This window comes from Gopherus evgoodei, chromosome 1 (genome assembly GCF_007399415.2).
Source record: "Gopherus evgoodei ecotype Sinaloan lineage chromosome 1, rGopEvg1_v1.p, whole genome shotgun sequence".
In the NCBI taxonomy this organism is placed as follows: Eukaryota; Metazoa; Chordata; order Testudines; family Testudinidae; genus Gopherus; species Gopherus evgoodei.
Window position 1 is genome coordinate 67,955,577 of NC_044322.1, and position 16,727 is coordinate 67,972,303.

The 16,727-nt window shown below is 38.8% G+C and overlaps 1 long non-coding RNA gene across 1 annotated transcript; it reads right to left on the reverse strand.

Moving 5' to 3' along the window:
- Positions 1–5,871: 5,871 nt before the first annotated feature.
- LOC115648297 lies at positions 5,872–15,908 on the reverse strand. Its single transcript, XR_003999513.1, has 3 exons — positions 15,827–15,908; positions 8,433–8,439; positions 5,872–5,885 (listed from the first exon to the last, which is right to left on the reverse strand). It is a non-coding gene; the product is annotated as an uncharacterized LOC115648297 (long non-coding RNA).
- Between the last annotated feature and the right edge of the window lie 819 nt (positions 15,909–16,727).

Here is a 16,727-nt window from a genome sequence, read left to right on the forward strand (position 1 = left end):
ATCTGGGGCTAGGTTATGATAGGGCTATCCTGAGAGATACTGATCCAACCTCTTAAATCACCATACAGAGAAGCATCTCCCTTCTCTTTCACAAAGAGGCAAACAGATTCAAGGAAAACAGAGAGAGATTCTATCTCTCCACCCTCCCATCTCCCTCACCCATCCTGGTGAGTTATTCCAATCCCCTGGAATAAAACAAGGGAAACAAGAAAAAAAATCAGTCAGGTTCTCTAAACAGAAATCTTTTAATAAAAGAAAGGGAAAAGTAGAGAATTATCTCTGTAACTTCAAGATGTAATTATTACAGGGTCCTATAGCTTACAAACACCAGAAAGAGACTTTCCCCCCAGTACCAATACAAATCAAAATATTCCCAGCAACTACACATATAAACGTTAACCAGCCAGATCCACAATTGCAAATAGAGTAAAACAATCAAAAAGCCTAAACCGCCTGTGTTTACTTACTATTTAAAAAGAAACTTAGAGAGCGTGTAGTAATGTCTGGTCTCTCTCAGACCCTATGAGAGAAGAACACACAACGGACAAAGAACACACACAAAAGCTTCCCTCCACCCAAATTTAAAAGTATCTTGTCTTCTGATTGGTCTTCTGGTCAGGTGTCCAGTTCCCTGCTTGTAACCCTTTACAGGTAGAAGAGACATTAACCCTTAACAAACTGTTTATGACACCCTAACTGGCTGGTAACGGTGATGTATGCAGTATTAGCAGACAGCAATTTATCCTGCTGCTTTAGGACACAGTCAGTGTAAAGTATGTTCCAAACAATGTCCCTGACTACCTAAATAAATGTTGATGCAATCACAAACTCCATGACATGGATGAATCTCAGCTTCGCATCCTAGACTACTTCTCTCAGCTCTCAGTAGGAGGACCTGATGGTCTCTGTTGAGGTCTGCACTATCCGATGCTATTCATGGGGAAAATGTTCATACCACCACCTCTTGGGGTCCTTGCTGAATGCTCTGGGCTGGCAGCACCACCTGATGGTGAAAATCACACCCAACAGTGGGGCCCCAAGGGGCCATTTTGCCCAGCAGAAATATCACAAGGGTAGTATCACCTATTGGCAAAAGTCCAATGGCTGCTTTGCCTAGCAGCAAAATCACAGAAGTAGTATTGCCCAGTGGTGAGACCAGGCAGGGTAAGGAAGCCCGGGCCCACCCTCTTCCACTGGGTTCTGACCCAGGGCCCTTCAAAACAAGTTACCCTGAAACAAAGTTCAGGTCCCAATACCTCAAGCATGTTCCCTGGGTTATTTCCTACCTTCATCCCAGTCCCTTCCAGAGTAATCTCTGGGCTTGGACATGAGGTCTCACTTGTGTTCCCTGTGCTTCATCTGCAGAAGCTCCTTTCAGGCAACAGTAAGTAATCTCTTTGGTTTCCACAGTAGACTGGTTTCCTGTGAGGAATCTAGGTTGCTTAACCCCAGTGGCTAGGAGATCTGGCAGCTTCCTGGCAGGAAGCTGCTGCACACAACCACTCTCCTCCTCAGTCAGCCAAGACTGAACTGACCTACTCCCTTTTGAATGCTCTCTCCACTTGTTAAAGCAGGCAGGAACTCGTGATCTATCAGCAAGAATTATTTCTTACCATGTAATAACGGCTTTAGCTAGAGAACTAAAGGACTATTCTAGTCCTTAACTAGTTGGCAGTCTAGCTTAAACCTATACATTGAAAGATACCATGAACAGGGACCAGAACAAGCTTAGGAATATTCTTGCCAAGCACCAAAGTGCCAGTTTTCAGGAGTGACCTTGCATGCAGGCATGGGACTCCCAAGCTCACAAAAAAGCATATCCTCCCTTCCGTGGCTGGCTCCTCTCTCTCTCCTCAACATGGCTCCTATCTCCTCAGAACATTATTTCTCAGGGACCTGACCTTTCACGAGAACCTTCCTCATTAGCTGGCTAGCTCACTTCCCTGGGTTTAAACTGTCAGTCATCCTTGCTCTAATTCTCTCTCGCCATCCTCCTTTGAGCAGGTGTGCTGGTGTCCATCCAGGCACTTGCTACAATAACTGCCTGAGCTGGCAGAGGTCTCTACCACTCAAACTAGCATCTTCCTTCTCTCTTTCTCTCTCTGTCTCTATTGTCAGGCAGCCAAGATGCTGAGCCTGTCCTTTGCCATGCTTTGTCCTGGGAGCATGCTGATGTAGAAACGACAGGTCCGTTGTATGCAAATTGTTAGAATACATTTTGAATGATAAAGTAATTAAAAACATAGTGGTAAATGGTAATTGGAATAAAGTACAACATGGTTTTCCAAAAGGTAGATTGTGCCAGACCAACCTGATCTCTTTCTTTGAGAAGGTAACTGACTTTCTAGACAAAGGAAATACAGAAGATCTAAATCTACATAGATTTTAGTAAAACATTTGATACTGATCCACATGGAAAATCATTAGTTAAATTGGAGAAGATGTGGTTTAATATGAGAATTGAAAGTTGGGTAAGGAGCTGATTAAATGGGAGGCAACTGTGGGTCATGCTGAAAGGTGAACTGTCAATACGGAGGGACATTTTTAGTGGAATTCCTTAGGGATAAGTCCTGGGACCAGTCTTATTCTGCATTTCCATTAATGACCTTGGCACAAAAAGTGGGAGTGTGCTAATAAAATTTGTGGATGACACAAAGTTGGGAATATGGATTGCAGATTTCCAGTTTGGAGAAGGACTGGAATATCATACAGAAATATGTGGATGACCTTGAAAACTGTGAGTAATAGAAATGGGATGAAATGTAAGAGTGCAAAGTGCAAAATCATGCACTTATGGACTAACAAGAATTTTTGCTATAAGCTGAGGACGTATCAATTGGAAGCAACGGAGGGAGAGAAAGATCTGGGGGTAAGATGACTATTAGCCACCAATGTGATGTGGCCATGAAAAAAGGCTAATACAATAATAGGATGCATCAGGTGATATATTTCCATTAGAGATATGGAAGAGTTATTAACATTATACAAGGCACTGGTGAAACATCATCTGGTTGGTCTCCTGTGTTTAAGAAAGATGAATTCAAACTGGAATAGGTGAAGAAAAGGCTATTAGAATGAGCAGAGAATGGAGAACCTACCTTCTGAGAGGAGATTTAAGGAGGGGAGAAATGATTGCTCTCTCTAAATACACCAGAGGGATGGACACCAAGGAGGGAGAGGAGTTATTTAAATTAAGGAGTACTGTTGTCACAAGAACAAATGGATATAAACTGGCCATCAATAAATTTAGTCTAGAAGTTAAATTAAGATTTGTAATCATCAGAGGACTGAAGTTCTGGAACAGACCTCCGAGTGGTGTAGTGGGGGCAAAAAACCTAACTTGTTTCAAGACTGTCATGATAATTTTATGATGAGATTGCCTACAGGGGCAAATGGCTGGAGATGGGACACTAGATGGGGAGGCCTCTGAATTACTGCAGAAAAGTCTTTCCCAAGTGTCTGCCTGGTGGCTCTTGCCCACATGCGTTGAGTCTATTTGATTGCCATATCTAGGGTTGGAAAGGCATTTCCCTCCTGGTTAGATTGGTAGAGACCTTGGAGGATTTTCCTCTTCTTTTGCAGTGTATGGCACAAGTCACTTGCTGGTTTGATCTAGAGTAAATGGTGGAATCTCTGTAACTTTAAGTATTTAAATCTAGATATGAGGGCTTCAGTAACCCATTAAAAGATTATGGGCCTATTAGAGGAGCAGGTGGCTGATGTTCTGTGGCCTGCATAGGAGATCAGAACTTTCTGGCCTTAAAGTCTATGTGTCTATGGAAACACCATGGAAGCCACACACACACACACACACACACACACATATATAGTGTTTGTGTATAGATATAGCTATAGATATGTGTATGTGCTTGTATATTTAAAGAGCCATATGACTCCAAAAAGTGACTATGACATGATTAATGTGTGCCAGAAACTCCAGATGAAATTCACCAAGGTCATAGCTAGGACTATGGGGTTTTTAATTGTTAGCGCAACAAACTCAGTCTTGAATTTTGCTGTGTATCCCCAGGAGGAAGTTTCTAGGACAACTTTTGGTCCTTATTTTTGCCCTTAAAGTGGGTGACTGAATACACATGGGGAGCACGTCAGTGAAAGAAAAGTGATATTTTTATGTAGCGTAGAACTTCACTTTATTGCCAAACCAATGGCTTTAATTTTCTTAAGCAATATCCCAGACAAATTCTTCTCAGCGATACTGAAAATTCTCCATAAAATGTTGCCTTCATACCTAAAAGTTCTCTGAATCTCCCTCAAATTATTATTAACAGAGACTTTACATTTATCACTGCTAGACTGGAAGAATCAAACTGCTACTTCAGTTTCCTCAGTGAAACAATTAACAATAGGACTCTTTTGCTTTATTTGTCTATGTACCATCTAGGGAGAGTTTGACAAGATAATTTACATAAAAAATTAAAGGAAGGAGATGCTGAAGCAAAAACTCTAACTTTTTAATTGTGGTCTCCAGTTACATTTGTGATTAACTGACATTACTTTTTCGCCTTGGTAATATGAACTATAGTATGTATTAACCCACTCATTCCCACTCTGAATTTCAAATAATGAATAAAGGAGGAATACACACCCGGGAAATTATCTGGAATGTATGCCCTGAGAGACAGAGGTTTTGCACCACACTTAACTCTGAGCTTGTATTAGTGCACTTCCTTAGGGACCCCAAAATAATACTTCTAAAAACCAGGTCATTTATTGGAGTACTTAAATATGAATTTAAGTGCCTTATTTTAGATAACAAAGTTGGAACATTTTTGACTGAGAATTTTCAGCAAGTTGATTTGAGTAATGTATACAACATTAATTTAAGGTCAGAAGGGCCCTTAGACTTTAAGGTCAGAAGGGACCATTATGATCATCTAGTCTGACCTCCTGCACAACGCAGGCCACAGAAACTCACCTGCTCACACCCCAACAAACCCCTAACCTATGTCTGAGCCACTGAAGTCCTCATATCATGGTTTGAAGACTTAAAGGTGCAGAGAATCCTCCAGCAAGTGACCCATGCCTCATGCTGCAGAGAAAGGCCAATCTGCCCTGGAGGAAAATTCCTTCCTGGCCCCAGTTATGGTGATCAGTTAAACCCTGAGCATGTGGGCAAGATTCATCAGCCAGACACCCAGGAAAGAATTCTCTGTAGTAACTCAGATCCCACCAATCTAATATCCCATCACAAGCCATTGGACATATTTACTCTAATAGTCAAAGATCAATTAATTGCCAAAATTAGGCTATCCCAATCATACCATCCCCTCCATAAACTTATCAGGCTTAGTCTTGAAGCCAGATATGTCTTTTGACCCCAGTACTTCCCTTGGAGGGCTGTTCCAGAACTTCACTCCTCTAATGATTAGAAACCTTTGTCTAATTTCAAGTCTAAAATTCCTGATGGCCAGTTTATATCCATTTGTTCTTTTGTCTACCTTGGTACTGAGCTTAAACAATTCCTCTCCCTCCCTGGTATTTATCCCTCTGACTTATTTATAGAGAGCAAGCATATCTCCCCTCAGCCTTTTGGTTAGGCTAAACAAGCCGAGCTCTTTGAGTCTCCTTTCATTAGACAGGTTTTCCATTCCTCAGATCATCCTAATAGCCATTCTCTGTACCAGTTCCAGTTTGAATTCATCCTTCTTAAACATGGGAGACCAGAACTGCACACAGTACTCCAGATGAGGTCTCACCAGCGCCTTACAGAAGGGTACTAATACCTCCTTATCTCTACTGGAAATATCTCTCCTAATGCATCACAAGACCACATTAGCTTTTTTCATGACCATATCACATTGGCGGCTCACAGTCATCCTGTGATCAACCAATAGGAGATCATTCTTCTCCTCTGTTACTTCCAACTGATGTGTCCCCATCTTATAACAAAAATTCTTGCTCTTAATTCCTAAATGCATGACCTTGCACTTTTCACTATTAAATTTCATCCTATTACTATGACTCCAGTTTACAAGGTCATCCAGATCTTCCTGTATGATATCCCGATCCTTCTCTGTATTGGCAATACCTCCCAGCTTTGTGTCATCTGCAAACTTTATTAGCATATTCCCACTTTTTGTGCTAGGGTCAGTAATAAAAAGATTAAATAAGATTGGTCCCAAAACCTATCCCTGAGGAACTCTCCTAGTAACCTCCCTCCAGCCTGACAGTTTACCTTTCAGTATGACCCATTGTAGTCTCCCCTTTAACCAGCTCCTTATTCATGTTTCAATTTTCATATTGATCCCATCTTTTCCAGTTTAACTAATAATTCCCCATGTGGAACAGTATCAAATGCCTTATTGAAATCGAGGTAAGTTAGATCCACTGTGTTTCTTTTACCTAAAAAATCTGTTACCTTCTCAAAGAAGGAGATCAGGTTGGTTTGGCATGATCTACCTTTGGTAAAATCATGTTGTATTTTGTCCCAATTACCATTGACCTCAATGTCTTTAACTACTTTCTCCTTCAATTTTTTTCCAAGACCTAGCACACTGCAGATGTCAAACTAACAGGCCTGTAGTTATCCAGATCACCTTTTTTCCCTTTCTTAAAAATAGGAACTATGTTAGCAATTCTCCAGTCATATGGCACAACCCCTGAGTTTACAGATTCATTAAAAATTCTTGCTAATAGGCTTGCAATTTCATATGTCAGTTCTTTTAATATTCTTGGATGAAGATTATCTGGGCCCCCCGATTTAGTCCCATTAAACTATTTAAGTTTGGCTTCTACCTCGGATGTGGTAATATCTACCTCCATATCCTCATTCCCATTTGTCATCCTGCCATTATCCCCTAAGCTCCTCGTCAGCCTCATTAAAGATGGAGGCAAAGTATTTGTATAAATATTGGGCCATGCCTAGATTATCCTTAACCTCCACTTCATCCTCAGTGTTTAGTGGTCTCACTTCTTCTTTCTTTGTTTTCTTCTTATTTATATGGCTATAGAACCTTTTACTATTGGTTTTAATTCCCTTTGCAAGGTCCAACTCTACATGGCTTTTGAACTTTCTCACTTTATCCCTACATGTTCTGACCTCAACAAGATAGCTTTCCTTGCTGATCCCTCCCATCTTCCACTCCTTGTAGGCTTTTTGCTTTTTCTTAATCAGCTCTCTGAGATGCTTGCTCATCCAGCTTGGTCTACAACTCCTGCCTATGAAGTTTTTCCCTTTTTTTGGGATGCAGGCCTCTGGTAGCTTCTGCAATTTTGACTTGAAGTAATTCCAGGCCTCCTCCGTCTTTAGATCCACAAGTTTTTCAGTACAATCCACTTCCCTAACTAACTTCCTTAATTTTTTTTAAAGTTAGCCCATTTGAAATAAAAAACCCTAGTCACAAATCTATTTTTGTTTATTCTTCCATTTAGTTTGAACTGAATTCGCTCATGATCACTTGAATCAAGGTTGTCCCCTACAACTGTTTCTTCTATTAGGTATTCACTACTCACTAAAACCAAATCTAAAATGGCATCCCCTCTTGTTAGTTCAGCAACTACTTGGTGAAGGAATTCATCAGGCTATCACATCCAGGAAAATCTGAGCCCTATTATTATTACTAGCACTTGTCCTCAAGTCTATATCTGGGAAGTGAAAGTCTCCCATGATCACACAATTCCCATTAGTATTCACTTCATTAAAAACATTAAAGAGGTCTCTATCCATATCCAGATCAGATCTCTGTGGTCTATAGCACACCCCAAGCACTATCCCAGAAGAGGCTCTGGTAGCTTTCTTTCCCATTGTGATTTTTGCCTGGATAGACTCTATCATTTCTATTTAAATCATAGAATATCAAGGTTGGAAGGGACCTCAGGAGATCATCTAGTCCAACCCCCTGCTCAAACCAGGACCAATCCCCAAATGGCCCCCTCAAGGATTGAACTCACAACCCTGGATTTAGCAGGCCAATGCTGGAATCTTTTAGCACAAATGGAATAAATGTGCCTGGTGAAATTTTGCACACCATATTTAGTAATAGAATCAATATGATACCAGTGCATTCTTACTGGTTCTTATCTATATCCCAAGTGTATCTTGTCAGCAGAATTTCTGTCATCCTCCCCCCCGCCCTTTTGTTATTCAGTGATTTTTCTATAGAGATATGTAAGAAATGTTCTTATTTGCCTGTCAACATTTTTACAATTTCTTGAAGAGGTAACACAAACTAAGAATGCATTTGGAAAGGTAATTTTTGGCACTTTTCTTAGCTACAAAACTCCCACAAACATTAGAATTGAAGCCATGTGGTTAAAGCCATATATATCATGATGGTTTATAAAATGGTAATGCTTATTCTAAATGGTCTATATCTCTCTATCATGTGTCTTCACATCATGGTATATTCTTTATTACATTTGCAGTGAAACAGTTATATTATTTCAGTACAATAGAAAGATATTGCTACTACTTGTAATCTTGATGTATGACATGAAGAAATAAAGTGTTGTAAGCCTTTTGGTAATTAGCATAGTTTGGTAAATTAAAAGTACCAGAGTATGAAATGTCTGTTATAACTCAAGGATGCATGCTGTGGCCAGACTCATTACCATCAGACTGAAGAGATGCATAAATGAGTGATGAACAATGCTGTGTAATTAGAAGATATTTTTCATTATCTGTAACTGGATCACTATAATACTACATAATGCATCACTGAATACTCTATTACTTTTTTCCCCCTTTTGCTTTATTACAGTATCAGAAAATGAACATTTCATTTTCCTGGTATTTTGATGTACTGGCTTAACTGAGTATGTCTTTACTGATGCCATTGGGCCACATTTAGAGGCAATATTTAAGTGCTATCAGCTACGCTTTGGTAAGCAGGTTTAAGAGATTCTATGGGAGTTGAAGGGAAACTAAATTAGTGTAATATACACAATGAGGAGGCTGGAAGAAGGTGTAAGTTACATCATCTTAGACTCCCTTGGACTTTTTAAAAATCTCTTCCGAAATTGATGCATTGCAGTTTTGCCTGATTACATCAGTGACAAATTATCTTCTTTGATGATGACAATGCTAAAAATGTAGAGCTGACTTTCAAAGCTGTTTAGTTACTTTTCCCCATATAAAAAATATTGCAACATTCTACTAGTTGAAAACATAGTATCTTGCAATAGTGTAACTTCATTGCTTTGTGTGACAACCTTTGCATTTCTACAGGGGGTAGAATATACACACTGTATTTTGATTAACACAATTGTAAGAGATTAAATAAAATCTGACAAACTGTATACCAAAGCTAGAATGACAGGTTTCAGAGTAGTAGCTGTGTTACTCTGTATCCACAAAAAGAACAGGAGTACTTGGAATATACAATAGGAAGATATATATACACAGAGCACATGAACAATGGGTATTCCACTGCATGCATCCAATGAAGTGTGCTGTAGCCCAAAAAAGCTTATGCTCAAATAAACTTTTTAGTCTTTAAGGTGTCACAGGTACTCCTGTTCTTTTTGCAAAGCTAGAATGTGAACATTGTTAGTAGGGGCAATAATTGCCATAGTATTTTAAAAAGCCAGTTAACTCATAAGCAAATGGCATTTTCCAGACTCTCAACCAAATGAATGCTTAGGAAAACATGTAATAATATAGTATCAGAGGGGTAGCCATGTTAATCTGGATCTGTAAAAGCAGCAAAGAGTCCTGTGGTACCTTATAGACTAACAGACATAGTGGAGCATGAGCTTTCGTGGGTGAATGCATCTGATGAAGTGGGTATTCACCCAAGAAAGCTCATACTCCAATACATCTATTAGTCTATAAGGTGTCACAGGACTCTTTGCTGCTTTTTCATGTAACAATATAAGAATTATAGCTTACTCTGTGAGGTGAATTTAACCTATCCATTAACTGAGGGTCTCTTGCTTTCTTAAATAGGTGAACATGGTCATCTGTATGTAAAGGGATACATTTGAAAAGGCAATCTAATCCTCAGGTCAGTGTTTTGAAAGGTGGCTCTTTTATCATCAAGACCACACTAGCTCAAGCACACCATTATTTTATAAATGTGACGTTAACAGAGGCACTACAAGTAACCCAATTAAAAACTCAATATATTTATCACCTAGCTCAGCAATATGCAGTGTGATAGTCTTCTTGCTGTCTCATGTGAACAAATTAGAAGTGTCATTTCAAACCATTTATAGTACTACTGACAGCTGTTTTTTTTTACCATATTAAAACAAACACTGCACAAATGTGATATATATTGAAAGCATTTAGCAATGGAATATTCAACATACCCTCACTCTCCTCTTTGCTATCTGTTTTCTATACTGTATATTTTCTGGAGAGGTGGGAGAGATTGGCAGTGTCACCAAGATTAATAGGATCTCCTTTTCCTTTTCAAGAATGAAATTAGTATGAATTGGCACAACAAAGGCACAGTATGAAGACTGATGATTTTCAAGTGCATTTAGGACAGATATAGATATAGATATATGATCAGCACCTTGCAATACTATCTCAAACAGACCACTAAGGAATTAAAACCTAACAATGGATAAGGAGGAAATGAGGACAGGGCATGATCAGAGATTTTTTTTTTAAATCTGTATTGTTTAGGCCTGCAAATCCTGTTTGCTCCATTTATTATACATTAATTCTTTATTGTTTATTATTATTATCATTATTATTTGTATTGTAATAGCACTTACAGGCCAGCTGAGCTGTGCCCATTGCTCAAGATGTTTTTTACAGCTACAATCTGATTTGTGGGGGATGACCCCAGTGGTAGTCCCCAGCAATGCCTGAAGCAGAATGTCTACAGGAACCCTGAATAGGGTTGTGATGCCCTTTGAATGGCTGCAGAATGGACATCCTATTTTAGTACAGCTGTATTGCCTGGGGCAGAATAGCAGTAAGGTCTAGGCTTTTCCCTTTGGAGAGGAAGAGGTGTCCTGCACTATTCAACCTAGAATTTTGTGTGCTGGGAGCACAAAGCCTGAGACTGTGGATGCCTCTGGGGCATGTGTTCAAGGTGGGAAGGGCTTCTTGAACTTTTTCTTTTCTTTTGTACATGCAGCACTTGCTCCAATTTAGTCTAGAAAATACAAACCTTGTTTAGTTTTAAACTGTGGGCCAAAAACTGTCTCCAGTTAGCTCCTGTACTTCTTAGAAGACTAAAGCCATTGATTAAACATCAATGTTTATGTTACTTACTCATGACCATTCTAAGTTTTGAATTCTGTACATTCGTAAATGTCATTCACAGCATGAGCAGCTAGGTAGATACTCCAGTTGCAATGGTTGTGCTTTCAAAGTTGCTCCTAATTGACTCTTCTCTCCATTTATCCTTGCAGCATGTGGCCAGTGTTTTTCCTCCTTTTAAAATGCCAGAAGGAAATCATCTACGTGTGCAGTGTTTTCTCTTTATTATAAGTTCATAGTTAGAAAGTTGCTTGAGCCCTTTAAACAATGGGATCCACAGAATTTTTTCTTTATTAGAGGGAAAGCACCGAGAGAAAACATATGTATAAGCTTTCATCAGGTTCAAGGGGAGTAGGTTGGTGGTGTAAATCTTTTCTTACTTTTTCTGAAAACCAGATTATGTTCAATTCAGAAAGAATTAAAGTGTCTCTTTTCTTACTAGCATTTGAAGCTGTATTTAGTTCCCTTATTCCTCTCACATACCTTTACCTTATGATACTTACTACTTATATAGAACTTTTCATCTTAAAGCACTTCACACACATTAACTAATTAATCATCATAACATCCCTATCAGGTTACCATGAAAAAAATCGATCTGTGTCAGCACTCCATCGAGATACTGAAGCCTGCTGCCAATAGGTTCTATAATCAATGTCTCCTGTAGTCTGTGAGAAGCTGGACTGATAATCAGTCTAAAAACTTAAAGCAAAACACAAAGCTACACAAAATGAAGAGTCTTCTGTGTATAAACGGTGTGTGCTTAGAGTGTGTACCTTATGGACAATTGTCAAGTTTCCTTCCCCACTCTGAACTTTAGGGTACAGATGTGGGGACCTGCATGGACACTTCTAAGCTTAATTACCAGTTTAGATCTGGTATTGCTGCCACCACCTCCAAGCACTACTTTTCTTCCCTGGGTAGTCTTGAGAGGCTTCACCAATTTCCTGGCGAACACAAATCCAAACCCCTTGGATCTTAAAACAAGGAGAAATTAACCATCTCCCCTCCTTTCTCCCACCAAGTCCTGGTGGATCCAGATCCAACCCCCTTGGATCTAAAAACAAGGAAAAATCAATCAGGTATTTAAAAAGAAGGCTTTTAATTAAAGAAAAGAAAGGTAAAAGAAAACCCTTTGAGAGAGATTAGCATACCAGCTACTCTCACAGACAACAGATTCCAAACACAGAGGATGTTCCCCTGGGCAAAAATCTTAATACACACAAGAATACCCAAATTTGATAATTCCCTTAATGGTACCAAGACAAGTTACAAAGAAAATAAACATAAACCTATTTATTCCTTTCTAAAACTTACTACTCTGATAACAGGCTGGTTCCTTGATCTTTTTTACTCCCGCTGAAACTGAAACTCTAAATAAAGGAAAACTTCCCTCCTTCCATTTGAAACATCTTGTCCCCCCATTGGTTCCTCTGGCCAGGTGTCAGCTAGGCTAGGTGAACTTCTTAACCCTTTACAGGTAAAAGAGGCATTAACCCTTAACTATCTGTTTATGACAGCAGCAGAAATAGGTGATACTATGAAATAGCACTCAGCTCTGTGGTAGGGTGATGGTCCTCATCTGCCCGTGTCTAACCAGGCATAAACCCATCTCCTCCTCTTCTGCACTACAATGCCAATTGTGAAGTAGCTTATGTTCATTAACACAAGGTAACACAATTTTAAATTGTAGTGAAGTCAAAGAACAAATGTTTATTCCTTGTTAACGCTACAATTTACAGTTGTGTTCATTATCATGTTCTGATAAAGACAGATTACAACATGATTACACTCTAATGTAGACAAAGCTCCAGGCTTCAGCTATCGGAGCTACCGACAGCACTTGTCTTCCTGCTGCAGAGCAGTGGTTACCTCAGTGAGGCCTTGCACCTCCCGAACGAGAGCAGTAGCCTCTTAATTGCTACCACATTCACTGATTCTCAGTGGACCAAGCTCAAAGAGTTCCTTTCCAGATCTCCTGTCCCCTCCATTCATAGCACTTGTTACTCTGTTAACACCTTGGATTACATTGGCATCTGTAGACTTTCCTGAAACTGCGACTTCATTACCAACAACCGAACACAATAGAACAGTACACTAGACTTGCTATACCTACAGAGAAACCACAAGGAGTGCCTCACTTTTTCCAGTCTCCTTTTTATCCTGTCAGGCTGAGAGAAGGAAATCCACCTCCCTACACTTACCCGTAAGCAAAAGTGAGCCCATTTCAGAGTAAAAATTATCATATTTTTAAACAATTTTTTCAGTATAAAATATATGTTTGACAATCCAAATTTTATAGGCAGTTAATGCAAAAACAGCCAGTTCACCAAAATATTAATTTAATGTAATTTAATTTAATTTAATTAGGAAATGCGCTTGCATTAAATAAAAATTTTTCATGACGATTTCCATCAAAAATAAAAATTGTTATTGTTACTCCACTCTCTAGGCCACCAACATTACAAGAGATAACAAACAAAGCTTTAGAGTACCTTGGAAAGACCCTTTAAACAATAACAAAGATGTATTTTTTAATATAAGTTACCTTTTTGATTAAAACAAAAACAAGGTAAATACTTTCCTCCCTCCCCCCGGCTCATTCAGGTATAGATTCCAAACTGAGAAAAAGACAAGAAATAATGAGGACTAACTGGCAGTGCAATTTTTTACAGAAGCACTTCATCTTTTGTTATACCAAGATCCATATCAATATCAAAAATGAAAGATAATTTTTCAATTTCAAAATCAAGTAGTTTAACTTTTCTATTGGGCAGGTCAATTCGTTTGGGCTGGGGCAGGGGGTTGGAGCGGAGGAGGGGGTGCGGGTTGCAGGCTGTGGCTGGTGCTTACCTTGAGTGGCTCCCTGGAAGCAGTGACATGTACCTAGGCTCCCAGGCATAGGCATGGCTAGGTGGCTCTGTGCGCTGCCTCCAACTGCAAACATGACCTCCGCTGCTCCCTTTGGCCACAGTTCCCAGACAATGGGAGCTGCAGAGCCGATGCTTAGGGCGGGGGGGGCAGTGCATGGAGCACCCTTCCACCTAGGAGCTGAGGGACATGTCGTCACTTCCGGGAGCCACATGGAGCCCCACACCAATCGGACGTGACAGCAGTACTTTCACCTCTGACCCTGCTTTTTCCTGCTGTCTAAAGATGTATTTGCTTAAATGAAAAAATTGAAGGTAAAAACATTGTGTATTCATATAAATATTAATTAAATAAAATTAAATTAAATTCTTTCTGTGTTTTTCTCTCTCTACATCTACCTATGATGTTGTCTGTCTCTCTGTCCACCTCTCTATATTGAAATGATCCCTTATCTTTTCTGTCTCAGAATTCTCTCTCTTCCCAATTTTGTTTCCTCTGCATCTGTTGGCATTTTGAACAAAAAAAATCACACACATGGAGGATTCACATTTAATAGACAGATGTCCTTCAATTTAAACAACAGATGAGTTAGAATTCTGAGCAACTCAGTCATTGAAGAATATAATTGGAATAGTATGAGACTTCCTAGATGTCTCTTTAATTCCCTTTCATCCTCTGGATACAAATCTAATGGCTTTGCTTCTGACATGAAGGATGATATTTCTAATGTTCATGGCAAATTAATTCACTAGAGGAAGATGAGTGACAGTGTGCTGCCAGTGGTCATGACTTCCTATTCTGGTCTGCCATTTTACATGTTGTTATATTTTTTAATAAAAAGAAAACTTTTTCTCAGTTTTTGGCAACAGAATCCTCCCGAGAAAATGCATTTATCTGTTTCTGTTTATATAGCAAAGAGTGTTAGAGCTGCAGAAATGATTGTTAACCATGCATAATTTCATGTCATCAGTTAAACGATAATAATATGCAGGCAACTCTAATATTGCTTCTTGCTGTAACAGCCTGTATTTTCCTTTATTATACCACTCTCCTTCACATACAGTGCATATATGCAAATTTTCTGGGCCTGCAGATTTAAAAGTATCTAATTGTTTTAGTTCCTTTTTCACATCCTCCTGAGATATTAGTGGAATGGAAAGAGTGTTTCATAAGATATGACAACTTCATCTGTTTTTTCTCCCAAATACTGAACAGAAATATTTATTGTAAACTTCTTCCTTTTCTGCATTATTATTGATAATTCTATTGTTCCCATCTAGGAATGGAGCAATGCAATTGTTATTATTCTTTTTGTTCCTAATATACTTTAAAAAAACTACTTATTAAAATAGTTATGAAAATATTTAACTGCAAATAAGAGGTTTCCACCTGAAAAGTTTGAGAAAAAAATGGTTTATAGAATTAAGATATTGCAAACCAAACAGAAAGTGCTGTAAAAGAAAAGTCTTGCTATGGTTTATATGGGACTCTGAAGCAGAACAACTTCCTAGAATCAAATTATGTTTAGTTAAAGGGGGGATTTTCACAAATGTTCAGCATTGACATAACTCTGCTTCCATCAAAGTCATTGGGGTTGCACCATTGGGAACAAAGTTAGGCCAGCAGTGAACACTTAAAACACCAGAAAGTGTGTCACAGAAAACTACAGGCAAAGGGCCTGCACTCATATATGCTACATGAATTATATATAAAGGATATATCATAAGCAGGGTGTGATAGTTTGTATCCTTAGGTTCACCTTTTTTATAAAACTACAATGGATTTTAAACAAATTATGCCCTGTAAAGTATTATTTGAAAACTTATAATTTGCTGATCATTATTGTCCTGATAAAATATATGTGGCAAGACTGTATGTAAAGTTCAAAAATTCTATTTTATGAGGTTTCAAAGACATATTCCAAATCTGGGAAAGCAGCCACACACTATATTCTCAAAAAACAAAAGGGAAACTGACACCTCAGTCAGGTATCAACAAAATCAAATGGACTGTCACCTAGTTAAGTGGCCATTCTTTTGCATGAAAAAAAGTGTGAGTGAGAAATTTACATCTTGACAAAGAAATAGCTGGAGGTTCCCATCTCCACATCCTCAGCTGTACATGATTTTCAAAGAAAAAAAGATTTATAAGAGAAACATATGCTTCAAAATCTCTCTCCCTTCATCTCTTCTCATGACATTAATAACACTTGAAGGACATAAGAAGCTTCACTGGACTGAGGAGGGGTCCTTTCTGATAGGAATTCAGCCAGTAAAGTTGCTGAACCACGTGGTCAGAGAAACATTTGCTTTGAATTCTTTTAGCTTGTTAAGTATTAGTTATATTTTCCCTTTTATTTCTTTGTAACCAAATTCTGACTTTTATGCCTCATTACTTGTAATGACTTAAAATCTACCTTTCTGTTGATAATAAACTTCTTTTCTTGTTTTATCTAAGCCAGTGTGATTGGATTTAAGTGTTTGGGAAACATCATTTGAGATAACAGGATTAGTGCATATAATTTACTGTTAATAAAATGATGGACTTTATATGAGCTTTTGTTGTCCAGAAGAGAGCTGGGGAGTACAAGATGCATACTTCTGGGGAAAGGTCTGGGACTGGGAATTTGCTAGGAAAAGTCTGGGACTGGGAATCTGTAGTATAATTCAAGAGGGGC